At 41.4% G+C, this 25,109-nt stretch overlaps 2 long non-coding RNA genes across 2 annotated transcripts in view; both read left to right on the forward strand.

Annotated features, from left to right (window-relative positions):
- LOC144197081 (uncharacterized) overlaps positions 1-19,910 on the forward strand; it is a 28,633-nt gene extending 8,723 nt beyond the window's left edge. Inside the window, exons 3-5 of the long non-coding RNA XR_013326467.1 lie at positions 8,900-8,989; positions 18,980-19,524; positions 19,596-19,910. This is a non-coding gene — a long non-coding RNA (uncharacterized LOC144197081). The remainder of the gene's footprint in view (positions 1-8,899; positions 8,990-18,979; positions 19,525-19,595) is intronic.
- Positions 19,911-23,794: 3,884 nt separating this feature from the next.
- LOC144196852 (uncharacterized) overlaps positions 23,795-25,109 on the forward strand; it is a 36,393-nt gene continuing 35,078 nt past the window's right edge. Inside the window, exons 1-2 of the long non-coding RNA XR_013326390.1 lie at positions 23,795-24,053; positions 24,450-24,589. This is a non-coding gene — a long non-coding RNA (uncharacterized LOC144196852). The remainder of the gene's footprint in view (positions 24,054-24,449; positions 24,590-25,109) is intronic.

Consider the following 25,109-nt stretch of genomic DNA (forward strand, 5'->3'; position numbering starts at 1 on the left):
TTTCTATCTCTCTTTCATGTGAAATGTTGTTGTTATGCTATCTCCTTCTGACCATTGGCCATGTGCCCGCCAGTTACAGACCAATAGATGCTTTGATGTGGTCTTTGAGGCCAAATCTTCGTCATCCTATGCCAATACTGAGCCTTAAGCTTTAACCTTTTCTGTCAAACTGGACCATCTGTTGTTCAGATGAGAATGTCATTGAATTACTACTGCGTGGAGGAAAAACCCTTAGCTGGACATGGAATTTCTTACACCTTTTTTTTGGCCATTGATGGTGAAGGACATCCAATAGATTTGGATTCATTCATTGATCGCTCTTCCAGTTCAACCAGTTTGGCTATCAATTCCAGACAATTCCTTTACACAATCAATCAATCAAAAAAACAGTTCCATTAGTTGCAGATTAAATAAAAAAAATTCCAAAGAAGATATTGTAAATTTAGAACCTGTTTCCAAGCAACTTATACTGCTTTATTGGGTCAGTCGGATTTGGCTGTGTCCCTCTCCACCAAAGGTCCAGTTACTAAATGCTTAACAGCCAAGTCTTACGTGTTGCGTGGACCCAAATGAGGCCTTGAATAATGATCAAGTCTGGCAACAGAGTTCTTTCACCTCAGTGGGCGTGGCTACATTATTACCTGAGGCGTTTGTAAACATGCTTTTCCTCGCAGTGTGTAGATTTAGCTTGGTACAAGACGGGGAAAAGTGAAGGAAAGTGCCTAATGACTTTGTAGCAGCTGTGAAAAGAAAAAGTGGGGGGTACTGAAAGTCAACCTTCCAAAAGCATGCCTTTGTGCCATCACGTCGACACGTTCTGGAGGCAGGGAGGCCGCCGGGGACACACTAGACTCCATTAGCATCTGCAAAGGCCGTCACGTTGACTAATAGCAAGCGTCACAACGGCATCGTGGTTCAGTTTGTGTTTCCTCCTCAATCCCCTTTATGTTGGACACACAAAGCAGCCGGGCCAGACCTGTCAAATGTGCCACAGCGGCGGACGCGCACAAAGCGTCATTTCTTGTCTTTCTTCCCAATAAAAAGCCTGTCTTGTTCATTTTTTCCAAAATCCCCCACGTTACCACACAGACACATTTTGTCTTTTGGCAGAGGGCGTGGCAGCGGTCAGTGTATGATTAAAAATGTGAATAGGTCTCCGGGGAAAAAGGCAATAAATAGTGAGGATGGCAGATTTTGGACATAAGCAGTAATGCGTGCATTTGTTTGCCTTCTTGTTAGCAGCACTGGCATTGTTCTCTTTCTCTTATGAAGAAATTAATTGAGCTCATCGGAGAGAAAGAAATTTGGCAAGCAGGTCATCACTTAGCCTGTGATGAGTCCCACGGCATCCTCAGATTAAATCCACTGTCGAATTACCTCTACCAATCATAAAGAAGAAGAGCGTAGTTAAAAACGACGATTGTGTTGGGTTAAGTGGAGCTGATGCCTCTCAGTTTATTATGTGATGTGGGATTTGAACTTTTAGAAGTCGCCTGCGGTCTTAAGAAAAACTGCTGTTGTGATCTACGTTTTTTGTTTATATATTTAATTTGTTGCCTTGTTGTGTCCCCCGCCTGGTGCTCGTAGTTAGCTGGGATAACCCCCCCCCCCCCCTTTACAACTCTTGAGGATATACTTGGTCCGTAAATTGAAAGAAAGTGTAATTATTTACTTTTTTGTGTGTCAATTTACTAATGGGCATTGAAAAATACTGTCTCAAAGAAGAAATGTTGGGCAAAAATCACGATATAAGAAATCTAAAATTGCCAATAGGAATTCAGAATCTTTTGGGTCTTTTTAAGATACGCTTTTCACTCATTGTCTTTTTTTTGGGCGGGTTTGTAGGATTGCTTTTCAGTTTTTCCTGTTGATGCTTGGCTTAGTATTTAAACAGAAAGCCTTTTCCCTTTCAAGTAGCATTATTGTATTGATCTTTCAGTGAGGCTAGAATAACATCACTGAGCACTTTTTCAAACCATTGTCCACACTGTACAGGAAGTCAAGTGACCCTTTCCCATGTAGAGGCCACTACTTTTAGCCAATCCTAGTCTCTTGTCAGCACTTGAGTAAGCGCCATTCTAACCACACAAAGGATGTAAATGTAAACAGTCACCTCCTGCATGAATCTTATCTGAGAGCAGAGTCCAAATCTTGCTTCTCGCCTCGGTCCGACAAAACTTCTACTGTCCCCGGGGTCTCATTCTTTTGCGTTCGGTGTCACAATTGCCCTTTGTGTTCATTATGTCCGTGCCTTCTTCCCATTGCTCTGTGGGGTCCATTCCAACGGTGAATTGGGCCCGTGGGGATTTTGGCCGAGTCATAGAGGTTACTGACCTTTGTTTGTCTCATGCACACACATTTAGAGGGCTGTTTTTGTGTGGGTGAGAGCTATAAATTATGAGCAGATTTAAAACTTCAAGTTGATGGAAGCGTGAATTCTTAGGTGGTCTAGCGTTAATACATGCATGTTTGTGCATGTTAGTGTAGTTAGATGATTTCATCCATTAAAGAATTCGCAAGATGACCTCAGTGTCTCCCCGCACGAGACGTCACAAATGAATCAGTCCTTTGTGACTTGGTAAAACATCCCCCTGATGCGCTGTCTGCTTTTTCCTTCTCATCTTGTGGTAATCTGCTTTCATGCGCACGCCGAGTGATGGGGGGAGGGGGGGGGGGGCATGCTAAACTGGAATGCCAAGGATGTGAAATGCAAGGTTTATTTTTGTTTAAATCAGGTTGTTTTTTTAATGGATTTTAACATCCAATACAAAGTATTATACAGTCATTTTTAAAATGAGCGAACGTCAGAAAAATCAACTTTGCTAAATTAGCTCAAGCCCCAAATGCATCTTTTGTAGACACGCCACTCTAAATAATAAATCACTTGATCAATTCCAATGACAGCTATTAAATTCAAATATAATGGAGGCATAGGTCATGAATTACTTCATTTATTTTAATTAGGCACACACATAACACTGGTTTACAATAAAACAAAACAAAAGCTTGAATTAAATCAATTAAAAATCTATTCATATAAAAAATACACAAATTTGCATTATATTACATTGCTTCTAATTCAAGTATTCATCTCAATTTTCATACCATATAATCAGTATTCACTGCATCTTATCCATTTATTTTATTTTATATCTCCGCTATAGATCTGAAAAAATATACCAACATGTGAAGCCGTAAATTAAAGAGTGATTGAGTGATGCAATGCAAAAAGAGAGACACAATCTTTAAAAAGTGACTTCTCTGTGTGTGTGTGAAAATGTGGTGGGTGGGAACTCTCTTTCTGCAAAGTTGCCATGGAAAAAGTGATGGAGGCACAAAGTGTTTCTTAATCGAGTGTAGGGGGGAGCTTTTGGCCCAAGAAGTTTGTGTGGTTTTGCATGGATTATTAAGGAGGATTAGGTGGCCATTCAGGGTAACCCGTGAAGGCGGCAGGTGAGGTGTGGCCTAAGCTGCACTGAGCTTTTAGGTAAACACTGATTCCAGTTGCCATATCCAAGCAGCGTTGCCAGGTTGACATTGTATCCGTCCACGCTACTTGGATCGCTCACTTGTAGTCGGAGGGGGCCACCTTTTATCGCCCAAGTGTCCAACCAAAAACGGTCTGGTGAGGTTACTTGACTGGCCATCAATGGTGCCTTAGTGGGTGTTAAAACCTAATGTAAACATGTGGCCATCTTGGCGGAATCACACGACAAACATGACAGGCCTTTTCTGTGCCAGCTTTTTTCCCTCCTTTCTGTTTGGTAAATCTTATTTCCACCAGGCTTATATCTTTTAATTTGATTTACATTCCCAAATAGGCCTGTTTTACATGGCTTCTGCCAGCTAAATGGTTAAATAGGCTTACGTGCTGGGAGTAGGGACCGTTTCCCACCATTGTTTCATATAAACATGCCAAGTATCCCTTTACATTAAGACAACCAAATTGCCATGTTACATGGAAGGCCGCGCCAGGAATTCTGGCATTTGTGCTTTTTCACATGACCTCAACACAAATAACAGTTCCATTTAGGATTATTATGATGACCATTTAGGCAAATGAGGATGTCCATTAAACATATCATCACTATGCTTAGTAAAGCATGTATGTGTTTTTCAGTTTTTTTCTATAGAAAATGACAGAAATGTTTGTTTTTTAAAAAAAAAATTGCATGCTCTTTTGTTGGACAATTGCATGTCCCATTTAATGTAAAATTGCAGCACCAATTATGCTTTTGGAGTTGCTTTAAGTAAAATAGATCAAGTAGAACAAAAAAAAAAATCCTCCATATAATGAGTAGGGTACCATTTTGTGGTGTTGCATGACTTCAGTGGGGGCAGGCGCGGGCTCAATTCCTGCTGTTGGTGGTGTGATTGGGGGTGTGGATGGTCATTTGTCTCTCTCTGTGCCCTACGGCTGACTGGCGACCAGTCTTGGGTGTTGTCTGCCTTTCGCCTGAAGACAGCTGGGTTGGGCTCCAGTAACCCTCTAGGATGGGCAGTTTGAAAGATGAATCAATAATGTGTAGGAGTAATTATTAAAATCTGACAACCTCACTAACTACAAAAGAAAAACTAAAAGAGGGACCAAAATATAATTTTGGACTTTGCCGAGCATTTTTCACATAAGAATGATCCCACCTAACATGGAAATGATCACATTTAGAAAAAAATATCCTTGTGCACCAATATGTCAGCACCCCCCCCCCCCCCCCACACACACACACATCCAATAAGTAACACTGGGTAGCCTTCAAACACTTTCAAATACACATACACACACACACAGTCCTTCCAGTCTCCAGAGGCCAATTAAGATAGCCTGTCTACCTCAGGGCATGCATGCCCCCCACATAACACACTTACACCCGCTCATCAGACTCCACCCCCATCCCCACCCAAGGTCGCCAGCACCTCGAGCCTCCTCACGCTCTCCCCGTAGACCCTTTGACCCCTGACACACGACCTCTGCGCTGAATGAGTACACACAGAGCAGGACCTCCGGCCATTTCTGGCACACATGCGCACATTCACACACCCTTTCGCTGTGTATGACGTGAGTAATAAAAACAGTACGGACCACTGGGTGCGTCACACACACACACACACACACATCGCTTTGGAGGTTAGTCGCAGGTCGCTGCTTCAACTCCCGACAGCTGTTTCATGTAGGAGGCGCTAAAGAAACAAGTAGCCCAACAGCTGCTTTCGTACAATATTTGAGACCAAATGACAATTTTCAATGGTATTAATCTCATGGGATGTCTGCAAGTAAAATGCTTGGTTTTAGTGAACCTTGTAAGATGAGACAAAACATTTTTTTCCATTATTAGGGTGGCGTGTAGAATTTGTTTTTGTCTGATTTTTGTTTTTCAAGGACATCAATGGTTTTAAGCCCAAATTTCTTGGCTTTTATGTTTATGGTTGCACCACTTTGATCAGTTCTAAATACAAGTTGTTCGTTCCCACTTGTGGAACTCACTTCCCGTGCACCTTAAAATTCGTCATTTAGCTGATCATTTTTAGATGTGGTTTAAACGCTTCTTTATTTCTCAAATTTTACACTTAGCCATGGGGCTTTCTTTCATATATTTCCATGTTGTTTATTGTTCATTATTTGTTCTTTTTTTATACTGGGAAGCACATTGGGCATCATTATGCTGTTAAAAGATGCTACATAAATGTGTTCTGACGAAAGTGAACTTTAACCAGTAAAACTAAGTAATGAAATATGTCAGGGCGGATGAAAAAAATCCCCAACACAAATTCATTTTCTTTCGTAAGTGTGGTGTTGTTTTGGTGATGAGTAATATTACGATTGCATCAATTTCAACTTTTGTTTCATCTCACCATCACACATTTTCCCACATTTGGGAGGTTATGGCCTTTTTGGCCTTAACTTTGCTATGCAAGACTATTTTTTTATGGACCACTCACCGCAAAATGACTCTTTAATGTTGTTGTGTTGACGTGTTGACGTGTTGACAGCTGTTGGTATCAGCATCATACCAAAAAAAATGAGATTTCTGTTAAAAAGAGACATTGAAGAAATATGTTTTTTTTAAATAGCCTACTGGAAGTTTATATTAGGCCAATTGTATATTTTTTAATTATTATACTTGTGTGCTTACTTCCATTGAACACAAATATGACTTATTATTTTAAAAACATTCAAATTCCAGTTATCCAACAACATAATTGTACATGTATATATTTATAACTCATAAAAAAACTACAACTCAACAGTTTTATATACCAAATTAATGGTGGGGAAATTATGACATGGATTATCTAGGCCAAAACAGCAAAAAAAAAATGTTGGTTGAAAGTTAACACAATGTCCCTGTCATTACAAATCCAGAAAATGGTTTCAAAGGAAACAAAGTATTAATGTTGCGAATGAGGTGTGCGTTCAAAGTTGGCCAACTGCAAGCACTATGCTGTGCTGGTGGTCAACCCAAGGGGAACATCAAAGAGCTAGGCCCAGTGGTGCAACTCAGGGAGGAGGCGAAAAACCAGAACAGGCCAACAAAACTAAGAGCAAACTGAATGGCGGCCCGGCCCAGTAATACGGGATCATCCCTGGTGTAATTCCACCCCCTGGCCCCCCAACAATGAGACCTCGGACAAGAGAGGACACATGTGGGGGGGAGACGGTCCGGTGGTCCGGTGGTCACTGACCAGGTCGCCATGCCAACATCATGCGTAGACACACATGGAAAGGTTCGCAACAGTCCCCGGCCCTCTTGCCCTGCTTCCTTTCCTTGCATATTCTAATCTGGCGCTTTGTGCGCGGACGTGTCCAAACATGGCGGGAGATCACAGGTCATTCCGGCCGCTGACCTTGGCCCCTCGCCACCCCCCCTTAGCAGGCCCGTTGTTAGTGCATCATAATCGGCTCAGGGGCCGGTCCGAGTCTGGACAGCAGTCACGTATTGTCCGACCAGCCGCCGCTTGAAAAGGTTTGGGGATGAATGACCCAGGTCATATTGGCGATGGAAGCCTTTCACATGCCAACGATACCCCAACTCATGCTGCTTCCACCCAAATGGAAGCAACTCTAGTTTAGTTATGTGAAATTCATATTTTCTGCTAACTAGCTTTCAAATTCAGTAAAAGATGGTAGTATTTTCACCTATAAAAGATGTTTCGAAACGTTCACCCACATGACAAAACATAGCATTTTTAGGCCTTACTTAACTGACTATGCTTGCATAGTAGTTGTAAATTGTGTTTTGTGTTGTTTGGGCAAATGTGAGTGTGTAAAAGTTAATGTTTTTTGACTAAGCCACATTTTCAGTGAACAACAGACTTTTTAAATCTTTTTTTATTTTATTTATCCTCATTCTGAAGTGGTTTGATGCCCATCGCAGACTATGTAATCCTATGTTTTCACTTTTCTGTGAAGCACAACCGAATTATACCTAATCTATGTGCAAAGTGAGCAGGTAGACCTTTAAAGCTACACTTTGGGGGGAAAGGACAGACATTCACAACATGTTTTGGCATGTGAGAGAACACAGGAGCTAATCACAGGCAACTGAAAAAAAATGTGAGCTCAACATATGAGATGATCATCCTTTTTTTTAAAACTATCTATGGTCATTAAGCAGGGTTGAAAAGAAAGGGACTTCAATCGAAAAAAATACAATTAGTTTTAAGTTCATTTTTACATTCAAAGTTTGCAGTAAAATGACTGTAAAGCAATTATCCACACTTAAGTGTCTTTTAGGTGATCATCAGGTTTGTCATTAGGGAAGTGTTATTTGGTCCAACCTATCAGCTGCAAATATATTGTGGAATATTTATATTATATTTATTAATCGATCTTTTCTCGATACATGCAGTGTCAGGCAAAATTAATCAATAAGCGTCACTATTTATCCACATATAGTTTCAGTTGCCTTTTTTTGGTCTTAATCAAGTAATGATTTACTACGTGTAGAAGTGTGACACTTGTCCTTGTTGACTTAGTAGTCAATTAGCAGCTGATAGTCAGACTCTTGACACAGATACTCATGTGATTCAGGCCGAAAAGCCCCCAAGCCCTCCACCTCATGCCTATACACATATAGACGTTAATTCTATTACATGTGCTTGCGAGGCTAATTTCATCAAGAGTCTCTCTTTTTCTCGCTGCCTTGCACAGAGTAATCACATTTTAGGAGGTCCTACTGATCAATGAGTTGGCCTATAAGAAGCACGAGTGCCACACGTGCAAGCTGACCCCAAGTCAAAGTGCTAATGTTGTGCGACTTATTGTGAATCATGCTTTTTTTGTCTCTGTTGAATCCTGGTTTTATATTGGTAAACTTCTTTTAAACTTATATTATAGCTAATGTTAAATATGAGATGCCTTACAATGCTTGTGTTGTGTCATACTTTCATATGACACATTTCTAAAATGTTATCAAACTCAAGACCACATTGATTATAAGTCTTTGTGAGTTACATATAACATGATCATTTTTAATATTTATCCGTTGGAATAATTGCTCTACTTTACATTGTAGTCTTAATAGAGGTCACACATAGCGTAACAGTTCACCCGCCTGAAATCTGTGCTGAAAATGTAGGTGGATTCTACAGTGGGGGTTTGAATGTGATTTTTTTCCTTTTTTGCCTTCTAATTGGCCGCAACCAGCAAAGTTTATAGACTTACTTTGCTACAAAGTCCACTTGAATAGGCTCCCTGCCTGCATTACATGTAACCTTACAATTTAACAGAAAGACAATATTGGTGCCGCCAATTCAATCAAAGGAAAAATAATGACATTCCATGATGTATTACATATATAGTATAGTTTGGTCTCTTTCAAACACGCCTAGTAAATCAATTTGATCATGTTGTTAACAGTGCTGATCATGTTAAATATAATGTATTTCTAATCATTTCCAGGTGTCTTCTTTGCTGCCCATGGCGACGGTATTCGTCCAATGCATTTGAACTGAAATTGTTGACAGGAATCATTCATCACCTCCATCACCAGTGAGTTATGCTATATATCAAAACTATTGTCTAAAATTTGTGTCCCATGTGAGAGCTTGTTTTCACTGCCATTTACTCTTAATTGATTCATTGATTTGATAAGGGACATCACATATTAATGAATATATATATGTGAGTTCCTGTGCATCATTGTCTTCTCCCGTGGACATATAGGAAGGCATCATCGGTATATATTTGGCAGGTGCAAGACAGTCGCTTGGCATATCTTAACCCTTCCTTTTCTAATCAGAAGCAAATCATCATTGGCGTATATCCTTCATATATTTCTTGACTTTTAGAGTGGTACTTGCTCACAACTGGGGTGTCTAAGTGCACTGGATGGTTGACACAGAGTGTGAGGAAACTCCAATTGTGCCTAAGTGGGAATGTTTTAATGAAGTGGGCTCTTCAAGATGGGAGACGTCGCAGCACTCTTGGGCTAATAGGAGCTGCCAATGCAATCGCCTCCTTTTCCTCTTGGCGTCAAGAGAAAGACCAGCAATTAAATCCAGCCAGGAGCCAACGGCGATGCTAGGACCGGGCCCCTGGAGGACCCGCTGGTCTGGACGTTTAATCATCATCTGACCTAGTTGCTGCATCTGATAAATGGGCGTGGGGAGGGAAAGCTCTGGCCGGTCATTAATCCGCAGTCAGATGGGGACAAGCGCGCACGGTTGCCGCCAACTTAATTGGCCACTTATTTTTGCACGAGCGGGAGGCTGAACCCGGACGGAGATGGATGCATCTCTCTTCATCCCTAATTCACTCCTGCAGGCTGCTAATACAAACAATGCAAGCACAAGAAGAAGAACAAGGGAATCTCAAAGGACGTCTCAAGATGTTCCATAATTCAACTAGAAATACAAAGAGGACCTGTGCCAATACTAAACAGGACCCAAATATGTCTAATGTTTGATTTAAAAGTAATGAACGTTAAACAGTACCATTCTGGGATCTCAAAGGGGAAGAATAGAGCTCCTCGACCCAAGTTGACTTGCACGTAGCCATTAATATCTAAAGCCATAGCAACAAAAGTGAGTTCACCTTGAAGTGGGAAAAGTTCAAATTAAGCCCAATTAGCAATTTTCTCTCCCTAGTGTCATGTGACTTGTTAGTTTTACTAGAAGTTGCTGGGTAATGGGGAGCAGGCGTGTTACATGTGATGTTATCACTATTCCACTCGTTTCAAGTTAGTGGAAGTTGTGCACGGCACTCGGAGGAGGTGAGAAAATGAATTGGTTACTAAATATTTTGGATGGACAGTAAATGTATTCATTCAAGCTATACACTATATATTGTTGCGAAATATAATTTAATTTCTATACTGTGCCTTTACATATTTGGGTATTAACTGAGATATGGGAGGTAAGCTGTCATTTTCTGTATTGCTGATGAAATATCAATCATTAGGAGTGATTTCCAAATATTAAAAACATGACATTTGTACATGGAGCCTACTTGAGCTATAAAAGGGGTAATTGTGGAGTTTTTGCAAATTTAACTTAATTATATTTTCTCATCCAAGAAATCATGAATAGGGGTAAACAGTTTAATTTCTGGTTGAAAAGATGCCAGATGTGTGTTCATTGTTAAAAATGACAATGTTGATCTCTCATTTATGTTATCATTTGAAAAGGAAAATGTGTATTGGACAGCCTAACTTGGTGAATGTGAGCAAACTCCTTATCTAAATGATCTTCAATCCTGTGTGTCTCTATGCCTTACCATCCAATCCAGCTCGTAGTGTGGGTCAGTAGTCGTCCAGCTGGCTGGCTTGTCCATCTGATGGATGATGGGAACAGGTGGGGCAGAGTGGGTTGTGATAAGGAGCATATCTTGACAGGGGCTTCCTCTGCGGCCCTGAGCTTGCTCATCGCTTGTTGACAGAGGGAGATTGATGTGCCGTTTGCTCGATGGATGGATGAGGGGAAGATGGACATGTGGGTGTCTTGTGGAACAAGACACGGCCTGTCTTGAGTTCTTATCAAGTCACCTCCTCACCTCTGCACCTTTTTGACCATTTGGGTTTATTTGTTGTGACTTCAACCTGTTGGAAATGACAACAATGATAGATTCAGACTTTTTTACCCAGGCCTAATCACACTGTTAATGTAACCCACCCAGGTCAGTGGGAACCCGCCCAATCTGTCATCACTGCTGCATCTGTGTACTCAATTCACGTGCGGTCCTCACATAACAAATGCACGTTTTTGATTTGGTGTGGTTCCTTTTCATATGACAACTTTTGGCTAGAGGCCCAAGACTTGGCAATAAACTTACACATGGGCAATATTCATTCAATCATTGGCTAAAACGGTCTGGGCGAGTCAACACTAAGAAAAATACGGAATTAAAACGTCACAGAGGCACGGTAACCAAACATTTCTTATAATGCCTGAAGCTACAAAGTCTTTTACATCCATTGAGGAGTGTGTCCCTTGGTCGCAACCAAAACCACCTCTCCAGCGAGATCTCAGACCTGCTGTTGGAGTGAGTGTGATTGTTTTAGTTTGAGGTCGCTGGTTTGTACTCACAGCATCCCAAAAGTAACACAGCACAAAGTTTTTGGTTTTAGTCCACACCAAACATTGGAGGTGTTAATACGCCCAAATTCAGCTGTTTTCACGGCTGTTATAATCAATTCAAATTCACAACATCTGAAGTCACATGCTATCCAGTCATGTGCTGTGCTTTCCAAAGAATATTTCTTAAAACCACACTGTGTACAAACAATTCAATTCTCCTCACAAAACATAGGATACTGAAAGAGGCCTATTAGAGGTCTGTGCTCAACAAGGGTTCAGCTACTTGATGACTAAATAAGGACTGGCCATCTGGTTGTTCTTCTAGTGTTAGTGCTGCATGGCTTGTGCTGCCATCATGCCTTGGTGAATGTGAAGAATTGGACCGAATGCCAGGAGTGTGATCAATATGATCAATTGGGGCTTCTCTTCCACTAATTCCAGCTAATTGGAACTTTTCACACATTTCTCCTGGGTAGAATGGCTTCCCTAATGAGAGCGTCTGATTTTAGTCCCTGCGGCCAGCAGCGGGATCCTGGCCCTCTTGACCTGCTAGGTCCTGCTGGTCAGCGCTGATCCGGACAAAAGCTTCTAGTTTAGCTGGACTGAATAGCTGCTCATCCCCTGGCCTCAGCGGGAGACTGAGGTCTTCGGAGGTCCAGAGCTGACCTCGCGAGAGGGAAGCGAATCAGGGTCAGGTCCCCGAGTCAACAACCTCGGACCGGCCTCCGACCAGCAGTCTTTACTCGTCTGACCCCGCGCAGGCCTAGGCTGGGCCTCCAGCGGTGAGTCAGGGGGTCAGTCTCCCGGAGGGCCATTGTAATGACGGCTGACCAATCACAAAAGCGCCTGCGCAGCACTACAGAGTCCTGCGGCGACCATGAAAGCGAAAGCCGAGAAGCACCCCTGCCGCTGTGCTCTAATTTGGCAGGATGCCGTTACGTCAGTGGCGGACGCCACTCCAACAATGGCCGTGCACCGGTAAACAATAATGTTTGCGCAACCGCTCTTTCTTTGGGCCAATCTTGCACTCACAAAGCACATCTGGCATCAATAAGATGTCCTTGGATCCACGTCACTCTTCATTTTAGCTGCTTTTTTTAGACCAGCGCCGCATTGGATGTTCAGTTTTGACTCCCACATCGAAAGAGGCGCATGCTATTGATCTGTAAAATGATTTGTATTGGGTTTGAATTATGTACAATTTTCATGCTGCAAAATCTTTTTGAATTGCTGAATATTGTTGGAAAAAGATTTTTTTTTAATGACGGGCAGTTGTGAATGTTATTTTCTGATATCTGATGGTTCTCAAAACACTCCAGTTATTGATAGAAAATACTGCTTGCATGCTAAATTGTTTTGCACACCGTTTTAAATGATAAGCTTCGTCGTGGATTGTCAAATACTTCTTTTTGTTCAATTTCTGGTTACAACATTATTCCTACACTAAATAGCTGTTAAGGACCGAAAAACATTTGAACCCTGAAATATTTGCTGAGTTACTCCCATGAGTTTCATTGATCCTTGTTGTGTGATAAATTGAAGTCGTATGAGAGGTTCTGTGTAGGGTTTCAATCTCATTTTCAGCATTTTTCTTGAGCAGTTTTTTAGCATTTTCATCATTCTCTGAGGGAAGAGAAGTATTAGGAGATTGCTGTTTGATAAGGTTTTATCTACTTAGTGTAATCGAAAACAGAGTTCTCATAGTTCACAACCACATTTGCTTTTTCTCAATTGGGTTGTGCAGGTCTCAAGTCAATGGTGGAAGTGGTTACTCTTGGTGGAGAATCGTTGACTGTCATGGCTGCTATTTTGATTACGAGGGGTCATGACGCCTCATGCAGTGTGCCATATCAAACGACTGCCAATCTGGATTCAAAGACTTCTCACTGCCACATTGCAGGAAGTCTGGCGTGTAAAAATTTCGGCTCATCGTGCCATCGTGTGACACTTCCTATGTGTTCCTACTATGTGTTGATGGTGTACTGTGCATTCGATTGAGCGTGCTCTGTCGCTCTGAATTTTTTTCCCCTTAGAATGCGGATTCCGGAAGTGTGTTGCACCTACACTTGTTCCTTCAGACCACATAAACGGCAAATAGAAGATGTATTGAATCGTTAAGAGCAGTATTTTAGTATACAGTGATGTTGCCATTCCTGATTGACAGCTGCTCGTCATACCACGCTCTCCATGGTAGTATGCAGATGTTTAAAATATTACATCCCATTTACACTGTTTTGTTGTGATTGTGACTGTCTAAATCACACATCACTACATCACTACAAAGTCATTTACAGTAATCCCTTGATTATCGCGGTTAATGTAGACCAGACATGTCCGCGATAATGGGAAACTCGTAGAGTACTGTCACCCTTATTAGCAGTTTGCATGATACACGCTTTCCCGCAGTTAGCTTTACAAGACCTAATAGAAGAAGGTCTTTATTCAATCTAATTGAGGCCCATATGAGTCATGCTTTATATGAAACAGTGCTGGGAGGAAGTTTTGAACAAGATGTCCCTGAGAGTATTTTGTCGTGAATAGTCAGGAGGGTCATGAATGAGAGTAAGAGCGTGAGAGAGCAGGAAGTGAGCACAGCGAGGAGTAGATAGAAGCCAGCAGTCTCTGGCGCGACGCGTCTTCACTCCATCTGGGGCAGGAAGTAGGATTGTTATTGAGCAGCACGTGAGATCCGCAGCTCAGCGTGCCTGCATCTCCGGGGGGTGGGGTAGGTGGTTCTCTGGCAGGAAGTGGTCAGGCAGGGGCTGTGACCTCTGGGTAATGAGCAGGAACCCTCCAGAGGATGGCGGTGAACCCCCAGCATGTTTTCCTAATATGAACACATGCACATGTAGATGATCAACGAGGAATTGAATCATCACATGTGACATTGTGAGGTGGAGCAGGTACTTCTTGGTATATTGTACATGGGTCAGGATCTCCTGATGTCGTGTACATTTGGGAGATGAGTTGGTGACAAAAATTTTCAAGTTGAATTGCAAACAAGAACAAGAAGAACCCTGAATTAACAACCATCTGTCTTCCATACCAAATAGTCTCATTAGGGTTTGGTGAAGTAGTGCCCCAGTCACTGAAGCAGGCAACATCCTGGATTAGTCACATAATAAGCATTTTTGGGGGGATGGCAGCAGAAAGCTGGAATACCTCCCAAGTAGGCAGATAGATAAAATGAAAATTCCATGCAAAGTAACTGGAACAGTGATTTGAACCCAAAAACCTCAGAGTTGTAAAGCAGCCATTCTAATTCTGCATCCATTGACCTAAAAATGTTTTTTTCTGCGATCTTTGACCTCATTAGTTCATATTTAATTATCTCATTTATTATTATCAATACCTTTTATGTTCTTGTGTTGTATTGAACACAACAATACAGCAAGGAAAACAAAGACACAGAATTGAATAGAATTCCTCTTTCGTTGGTTTTATCTATCTAATGGTAGCTTTAATCACAGTATAAATTTTCTACTATGAATTGCAGTTAAAAAGAAATCTACCCGACAATCTTTGAATTGCAAAATTTGCATTTTTACCTTTTTATTGCATATTTTGAAAACCACACCTGCCAGTGTCTTATGTTATGTTTTATTATTCATTTTACTACTACAGTGTAGTAGCGAGTACTAAGATAATTCCTTTTTATTAAATACTATACTTAAACAGGCTTTACAAATTCAAAAATAAAAAGTCAATGCAAAGAATTCAATGACAGTCTTTCTACTTTAGAAAAAAAAAAGTATTCTGTAGACATCCTGTAAACAGTTAAGGAATCTTAGTGTATTCCTCCAATAAGTGATTAATGTTAGTGTTCTTTTGTATGCCCACACACCGCTTCTTTTTTTTAATTAATTAGCCAAAGCTAACTGGCAAACATGCTTTCTTCCCATGCCTCTTTTCCCCCCCTGGCTGGCACACTGCTTGTTAAACTTTGTCTTTGTCAGCACACTGTGCTTGTGTGAGTGAGTGTTTTGGCGAGTCACTCTGTCTGTTTTATATGTCATTCTTTACACGTCAATTGAGAGACTGTCCGAGAGCAGACAGACCATGTGTCGGATAGTCGGCTAATAAGCACTAATTCAGGAGGCCTGTCCTGGAGGGGTGAGCATTTACAGTGTGTAGAAAAATAGCATGTGTGTGGGAGTGTGAAGGGGTGGACGGTTTTCAGCGGGGCAGCCGGCCAGGTTCCCATGCAAGACACTCTCGGCAGACCACTTGAGATTGAGCAAGAGAATAAGATTGAGAGATGGAGGGAGGAAGAGACTTCTGGGCCCGAGGAAAAACAAAAAGCAGAGGCCGCGAGTCGTCCCGGGAGCCGTTCAGGTCCCACGCAGGTAGCCAGGCAAGCGTCGCCAAATTGCCCTTTGTGACACAAGGACCATTCAACAGGAACAGGATGCAGACCGCCTCGCGGGATGTCCCAGACCCCTCGGCGCTGCGCTCTAGTGTGCGCGTGTTTGTGCACGTCTGACTTGCTGTTGACTCTTTGGCAAAAGATTGACGAGGGGAGAACTTGGCCCGTCTTGAACGTGGCCCTCGTCTCTTGTCAAAGGTCTGACAGTGAATGAACGCCTTACGGACAAACTCAATTAGCCAGCGTGCACTTTTAAAGGAGTCGTCTGTCTCTCGGAACAAAAAGACACCCCTCAGCTTTTTTAGACATACGGCCCTGCTGAATGTATGGCAAACATATCTCTTTGTTAACGGTGAGACAGAAGCAGACAGTTAAGAGGACGTCTGAAGCAGTCGCACACACACACACACACACACACACACACACATAGAGATGTCGAGCAACTTGTGAGAAAGGACAAGATAATGTGACACGAAAGTAAAGCGATGAATAATGTATAGGATGCATGTGACTATCAGGGTTGTAAAAAGGGATGAGGGTCTCTGTGGATGATGTCAAATTCACACCAAACTCAGCATCATCAATATGCATTTCATTCTTGCTTTGACTATGACAAAGAGAGTCTTTAAAGCAGCTAAAACTAAGCTTAAGCTTTACATCAACTCCCCAGCAAAGGAATGTCTCCTTTTTCACTCTATAATGGAAAGCCTGAAGTTCACCCGCTTGATTGGATTTAGATTTTTCTCTTCTTAATTCAAAAGACAATTGTAAACATGAGACTAAAGATTGTCCATTGTCGGGATAAATTGAGCCATGTTATAATGAGGCATTTTCTCATCTTCTATTTCATTTGTAGAATTATTTAACTATACAGAAGATCACTTTTTAGAATGTTTGTGCAGCTGGTTCTGGCATGGATGACTTCATGGGCATTGAGTGTGTCTTGTTAGGAAATGACAGCTTTATTATTGTTATTTTTTTCTAATTAATTCATTTACTTTTACTTTTTAAGGTCCATGGTGCCTATATCAAAAACTACTGTTGTAAGATTCAAAAACGGTCATGTTGTTCAAATTCTTGCTCTTGTCTACCAAAGATATTGGGCTTTTGGGATTTTTTTTGGGGACTAAACTTCATTTTAATTTATTTACCACATTCACTGCCATTGATGTCGCAGTCATCCTCTGCAGGTGTGCAGACAGTGAATGTTCACTGCCAACCCACTATATACTAATTAATTGGACATATATTGCCTTTAAAGGCAGATAATTAGTTTATAATGAGAACCAATAGGTAAAACAAGAACAATCTTCAATGGTTTAGCCTCGGTCTTGTCTTGGTTTCAGTGAGCCGTGGACAAGTCATGGTCTACGAGCATTTTGTCTTCAGCAGAATACAATCAAAAAAGGTCACTAACTGCAAAGTCTAGACAGGAAAAAAAGTTTGTGCTTTCTTAAAGCAGCTGTCCATTAGTGGTAATGATTCTAGGCCTCATTTTTTTCATTTTTAACAAACATGCTGATAGTTAGTATTGGTTGTGATATTAGTAACTTGGAAGTGAGTTGCAGGTGAGCCCTGGAGATGAATTATTAGTTCATGTTTTATTTTTAGCTATTCATTTGTTGCCGTGGCTGAATGTTGTGTCATTGTCATGCAAGAAAGTTATGTTTAACTCGCATTAGGTTAATAGTCTTTAGCCAAATGTTTCTGGGTTTCTGAGCTGGCAATACTGCTTGAGATTTGTTTCTAAATATAATCAATTTCCTGCCTGCATGCCCCATATTTCGAGAACGGACCAGTTATGATAGCACCTATCATCCGAGGGATGATTCAAAGTGACACTTGACAGAAGAAAGAATGGATAGTTCTAAAGGGACGTTGACTGAGGTATTGGCGTCTTCATCGTCGTGGCAACGGGGTTGAAAACAGGCATTTCCTCCGCAAATGCGGGTTCCATATATGGGGGTCGGCAGCTGAAACCCACTCAACAATAGCTTTTAATGTTATAGCTCAGTGACTACTCTTTGTGCACAGGCGGGCACACCGCGAGCCACACAATAAATCCAATGCAAAATGGATTAGAAAATGAGAGAAAAGATGACTGAATCAAAGGCAGTGGATTGAAGGAGATTAGCCCAAGGGATTATCAAGAAAATGACACACTAATTACTTTTTGTCGGGCCACGAGATGAGATTTGATTTGATAATGAAGGGAAAATCCTATCCAGGATAAACCTTTGTGGGTGTATATTCAGTAGCTGTAGTTACTTGTATGAAACACTTAGCGCTCTTTTACAAACAGACGTGAAATCTTGAAATTTTATATATAAGTAGTATATGTTAAATTAAAACTCATTATTCATAGTTTAATGCAATGAAAGTTGCATAGTAATAGCAGAGTTTAATCTGTGAATGAGTTAGTGTTAGAATATGTAGGAATGCAGAAAATATCTTCTTAGAGTAATATTTTTAGAAAATAATTGAAAGATGGAACATGCCTGCAAACTGTATGTAAAAACTACAAAGAAAGTATACTAACAAATACTTACGTGGAGTGTGTGTGTGTGCATTTAGAACAAGTGTGAACATTGTATTTGAGTTTTGTTTCACTGACTTTACTGATTTTGGTGTTCACCAATATTTCTCATGACTTATTTGCTATATATATATTTTCAAAATATGCCATATTCGGAAATCAGTAAAATGGGGTGAGAAAGTTGATCAGCATTGTTTTGCCTTCTGTAGAACTGTGGCAATGTTCACATCGAAAGTTTCCAAGAATTTATAGTGGTAGTACACTAATACATATATCTGTCATTTAATGAAAGGAGGAGGCAGAGCTGGGCGGGAGACTCTTATTTATTCAAATATATTCAGCATTTATCAGGAATGAAAGACCTTTCTTTATTTCCCCCAAAACAGATCAACAAATGGCCTTCTTATACTTTTTCTGAATATGTCCATCTGCAGCTTTGTTTTGCCATTGTGACAATGTCAAACATTGCCAAGCTTTTGACTACCTTAATGTGCATGATACTAATTCCTAGACTCTCTCTCTCTCTCTCTCTCTCTCTCTCTCTCTCTCTCTCTCTTCTCAAGTCCTTCCTGCCGTCTGCACAGAGAATGCAAACTTCTGAAGTATTTTACGAGGAAAAACAACAACAGCGATCCACTCCAACCTGCAATGTGACTTTGTGATTTGCGCTCTTTCAATGCTTTGGCCAAAAGTGGAGTGGAGGAGCTTAGATGATGTCTTGTGTGGCGTTTGCTCTCCTCTCCGGGTCTCCAATTAGCCTCCAAAAGAGCCCAGCTCAGAGAAGAGGAGACAAAAGGAGCAGAAAGAGGAGCGAGTAAAGCCAGAAAAAGAAAAACAAAAACAACAATCCCACTGTCCATGCGGGGGTGGACGCACGCTCTCACACGCACACATACACATGCGAACCCTGTGGTTTTTTAGGAGCCGAGGCCGTCGCTGTGGATACCATCAGCTTGTTTGGTTCTCCTCCCTCCTCTCCTTGTGTTATTTCTCATTGCCCGCTAGCCTCCCCACCCCGGTTCCCACCTCCTCTGCCTCACAAGCCCTCCATTCATGCCCTCCCTTCTTCCTGGGCTAAAACAAAGCAGTGGACTGAAAGGACTCTGAGGTAGGTAAATGTATTCAGTGACACCGGCCGGATGATTCCATTCTGCGCCGGCTCTGTAACATTTGTTTCAGGCCTTGTCTGAGGGCAGGGACAGCGTGTTGGGCCTTTTGTGCCTCACGTCCTCCGTACAGCCCTCCAGTTAATGGCCGCCTTGTCCCGGGCTGCTGGACCAGAAACCTGCAGCCTTGTGGGACCAGACGACATGGGAAGTCGGTGAAACAGGCGAAGATTAGGAGGAACAGGGGGGGCCATGCTAGTCGTGGAAGTTTACGCATACTACCATGTCTTTTTCGGGTAATTAAAATTGTTGGTGCATCCACACAAAGTAAAAGTTAGCTCAGTTTAATATAATTTCTAACCTGATATGTCTTCCAAAGTATGTTTACTTAAAGAAGCATAGTTATAGCCGTATCCTTTACATCACTGGTGTTAATTAAGCCTTTAACTTAACGTACAGCCAATTAAATGATGGTGCGGTACACATTTTCTTTTGGACAGCGGTAAAATATTTGCCGGTTCCTAAAAAGTCTTTTATGATTTGATTCAAGGCCATCGATTGCTTTAATACGATGCTATTTAGACAATTGACACAATCCGTTGCATATTTCCTCAAGCAATGAACCATGTTTGTTGCTGTAATATTTGAATGAAACCATTCTTTAAAAAAAAAACAGTTGGATTACACCCCTAAAAAATATGTATAAAGAGGTACCTCTACTTACAAAATCTTATTCCAGAACTGGTGTTTACATGTAAATTCCTCAGTCCGTTCCCAGGTTGCCAATAAAAACCCCCACAATTACAACACCAACAAAAGACATATATTTATATTTTTTAAGACATTAAAATGAATAAGACTTGCAAAGACATTTTTCATTTAGGTGGAAGGGAGAGTGAGTAGAAAAGAAAAGTTAATGTTGGATGAGGGAGGGAGGGAGGGAGGGAGGGAGGTGAAGGCAAACGTTTGGCAGCTGAGAAAACATACATACCCACACAGGTAAACATAGAACTTCAAATTATAGTACATTTAAAATATTGATCCAGTGGCGATTGCCTTTGACGACTTTGACAAAAGTTGTACCAGTTTTGGGGAGGCTTTTTTGGGGGAAACAAAGAACAACTATATTTTAATGAAGCAATAGCTAAATGGAAACCAATACGCCAAAGAGGCATCTGTGTATATAACATTTTTTCAGATAACTAAAACAATCAAAAAACAAAACTGAAGCTTGTCAGTAGATAGAGAAGAAAAATAAATATTTATGTCGCACTCGAGTCAAAGCCAAACTTTGAAAAATGTGCGATGTAGTATAGTCCAGAAAATACATTATATATATAGTTTGTCTCGTTACTACAAGTAGATTTGTTTTTGTTTTTTTTTGCTCGTGTTACCCTTCTCATCTATAAGCGCCGAATCGCCTGAGTGGCCAGGTGCTTGTGGAGAGGGTGAATTCGATGGCTGATGGAGAGCAGGGAGCGGTTGTAGGCAGGCGCCCTGCTGCTCTCTGTCAGGAGAGGCCCCCACTGACGTTTATAAATGAGGGCTCCCCCACTCTTTCACTGCTGGCTGCTCAAGAGAAAAAAAGCATCTTCTTCACTTGTGTTGTGAGCACCTCTTGCTGCGAGAGGAGTGGCTATTGGCACTGAGAACCGCGCCACACTTGACTCTGTTAATCTCCAAAACTCAGTTTGATCTTGTGCGGCTGAGTTGGGGATACAGGGCGCTCCGTTGAAAAGATGCCAAAACGATCAAGGCCTTTGAACAGAAAACAACATTCCAAAGGTGATTTTTCATAAGTGCCAGGCAAAATTTGCATTTTCCCCATCCCAGGTCATGGGAAATGTTGAAACATTGATTCCTATCCTCATCTTTTAGACATGCAGTTATTGCAACAACAAAAAAATCCATTAATTTTGTATGCTTGAGCTATGATGTAGATCAGGGGTAGGGAACCTATGGCTCGGGAGCCACATGTGGCTCTTTCCAAGGGTGCATATGGCTCTTCACTAACCTGTGAGGTAAAATATGGAAACTGTAACACTACTTCTACCACCTCTTCAATCATGATTTGTTTTTTTTATTATTACTCTTTTGTGTGTATGCTATCACTGATACTGATTTATTAGCAACAACATAACATTGTTGTCAAAATAGAGACTTTTTGTACTTTAAAAGTGGTGAAATTACAAAAAAATCACACATTTTATTGTATTTTTACCATTCAAATCTGAGAATGGCTCTCAAGAAATAACAATAGAAAATATTAATTGTTTATGGCTCTCTCTGTCAAAAAGGTTCCCGACCCCTGATGTAGATAGAACTAATCCAGACGACTACCTTTTTCCTGAAGGTCTTCCTGCTATTTAACAGTGTTTCTGGGTAGCCAAAACTCACCTGCCTGCTGTGCTTATATATGATTGCAGGACCAAAAAACTCAAATCCAGCCAGCTTCTCCCCTGAGTGTTCCCGCAACAAAATCGGCTCTTGTATCGGGGGCCGCCACTACAAAATGTGTATGAGAGGATTAGGGGCTCCTTGACCGCTCCTTCAAATGCGCTCCCAGCATGGCTGCCACGATTATGACCATTAGATACTCCGACCATGAGGAGCACATGAAAGAGAGGAAAACACGGGGCTTTTCCCAGGGCCGGGTTTGACCACACGCCTGGAAAAAATGAATGTATAATCCCAATGTGGACAAAGGCGAGGGGCGAAGAGTGTTGTGCTAGCTTGCTGAGAGAGGCTTTATGTTTCTATTGCCTTCATTGAGCCTCTGAGTGCAATAATAATGATTCAAGGCTCGATTAAAAGTGAGGACAAGGGTCGTGTAGTCTGCAAAGTAATTTGAGGGGGTTTCTAAATGGGAAAATTCTTCTGCAAAAGGACTTCAGATGAGAGGACAGACATGCATACACAGCGGTTAATGTCTTCTGTGGAGCTGCAGGCGTGAAAGGTGATCCTATATTATTCCGCACGCTTTTTCACTGTAGGTTAAAGTGCTCCAGGGGGAAGGAGATTTACATGGGTGGTGTTTGTGTGTGAACATCCGAGGACAGGTAGACGCCAGCTGAGAGCCGGAGAGCTTCGGAGCATCCCAAGTGTCGGATGCAGACGGGGTGCAGCAGTACGTGGAGTCCAATGACAGACACAATGAAAACAAAGCAGTGTTATGCAGTATATAAGCCATTCTTTTGGTGACACTTTTCCCTCAGGTGGGTAAAATGAAAATCCCCAATTGACAAGGCGGTCATTTTTTTTTCCCTTATTAATTGAATGGGAATGTTTTTTATTCAGATGTATTTATTTATTTTATTAATTTATATTATTATTTAAGACTCTCGATGGTGCTGTGGTTATTCTGTCTGACTTTGGTCTGGGCAGTCTGGGTTCGATTCCCACTCAATAGAAATGTGATTGTGAGAGTGAGTCATTGTCTGTCCCTCGTTGTGCCCTATGACTGACTGGCGACCACTCCAGGGTGTCGTCTGCCTTCTCCCCAAAGTCAATTGCTTATAAGGATTCATGGTATGAAAGATGAATGAATATTATTATTTATTGATTTTTCAGTTTGTTTGTTGTCGTTATTTGTGCATTTCCCTACCTATGTTGTTGACTACTTATCTATTAGTTATGTTTTTATAATTTCTTATTCTATAATTATTTATTTGTCTGTTTGTTGTTATTCGTGCACTTTTTGGTGAAGCTTTAATTGAGCTATGACTCTTCTTGAGTATTACCAATAGATGTGATGCTGTCAGATTCCCAGGAGGCCCTTCATTGTCCATACCATAGAGCGCTCCTTCTCCCTTGAGCAGAAAGACTCCCTGTGCTGCCATGATATCTTGTGTTTTCATCTCTGGCTAGACCATATCTGCTGTTGAATTTGAACCTCTATGGTGATGGGCCCGTGAGAATATGTCCTCATCACCTGGAGGTACGAGATTAAGTGGAAGATGGTAACTGATGCGTGGTAAGGGACAAAAGGAACTGTTGATATTTAGGGGGAAATGCTCACTCACACCGATGTGAGTCAAACATGAACATAAACTTAACTAGTGTGTGTGAATACAAGTCCCCTGTGATTGACTGGCGACCAATCCAGGATCTAACTTGTCTCTCACTCTGTGCAGGGATGGTTGCATATGAGTTGAAGTTGGCCCGATGTACAAGTTGTTAGTGTGTCGCCCTACAGTTCCGGGGTTGAGGGTTCAATCCCAGGTTGATCCTCACAGTGTGGAGTATAATTAATGTTATGTACACTTAAACGTATAAGGAATTCCTCAAAATTGAGTGTGCACCTTTTTCCATGAACAAGCATTGAAGACTGCATTGACGCCTGGTTGTAGTTTTTATATTGGCCGCTAAGAGGCAGCGTTGACTCTGAATTATGTGCAGGTTATTGGACAACCAAAGAAGCAGGAAGGATTAGAGCAGTAAACCCACGAGGAAAGCCACATCATTGATTAAGTTTGGTCTGCTTCGGAGGTGGTGGTTTTTTATCACATACTTAGGCCACTGTGTCATTCATGTAAGTGTAGGAATGTCATATCTTATGCTTTATTGCGCTTGATGCATTTGCAAATTACAGTGGCAACAATATTACCAGGCCTCCCCACTTGGTTATAATGAACAAGCCAGGTGGATGGATTGTTTGTTAGTCATCTATACTTAGTTTTAAGACAGAGTTAAAGCTGCTCGATATGTTGCCTGATTAACTTTTTATTTTACTTTCACTTGAAAGGAAGTGTGTTTATTTTATTCTCATTATTTATGCATTGATTTTTGCTACAATTTGTAAGTATATGGTGTATTTGGTATTATTTTTAGTCTACAAACATTTGCTGTGATTTATTATTGTGCCTGATTCACTGTCTTTCACTGAGTCAACAAAAAGGATGATTCTTCCCTTTGTCTTAATTTGCAGATGTGAAGCCTTTTGAATGTGACATCCAATGGCTTGCACACTTTTTACATTAAGATGTCCTGTGTTTGTTTCTGGGATCACATTACCACACCAGAAGTCTTGCAGACAGACCTTCACAGTCTTCATCATCGCCACCCAAGGTAAGAACAACACAAAAAGTCTCTGATGGTTGACTGTCTGACACCACGGTAGTGGTCCGGGGAAGTCTTGGTGTGCTGGTCTTTTCTGTGTTTTTCATGCTTCCTTTCGGGGGGTGTTGACTCAGATGTTACAAGCAAACAGAACCAGGGTGAATCCGCGTGGGCGCTCCATTCTTATGGAGCTGCAGCCTAGTGGATTAGGCTAATGCTGGCCCATGAGGGGGTGTTGCAGATCGCCCTTCTCTGACAGGAGGTAATGGATTAGGCCGTTGTTGGGACCTGGCGATGAAGAAAGGTTGGATTCAGGGGGACAGATCACAGTCCACAAGCAGCCCAATCATAGATCAGGACATGTTGACAAGAGGTTATCCTGTTGTAGGAGTTGTCGAGGTCTGATTGATATCTGGGGAGGTTCACGTTCTGAAACGTAGGCTACATTTAGACCACAGCTTGAAGTGGCTAAAATACAGATATCTTTGCTTTCAACTGACTCATGTGAGATTTTTTTTCATGATGACTT

Source organism: Stigmatopora nigra, chromosome 5, assembly GCF_051989575.1.
Source record: "Stigmatopora nigra isolate UIUO_SnigA chromosome 5, RoL_Snig_1.1, whole genome shotgun sequence".
In the NCBI taxonomy this organism is placed as follows: Eukaryota; Metazoa; Chordata; class Actinopteri; order Syngnathiformes; family Syngnathidae; genus Stigmatopora; species Stigmatopora nigra.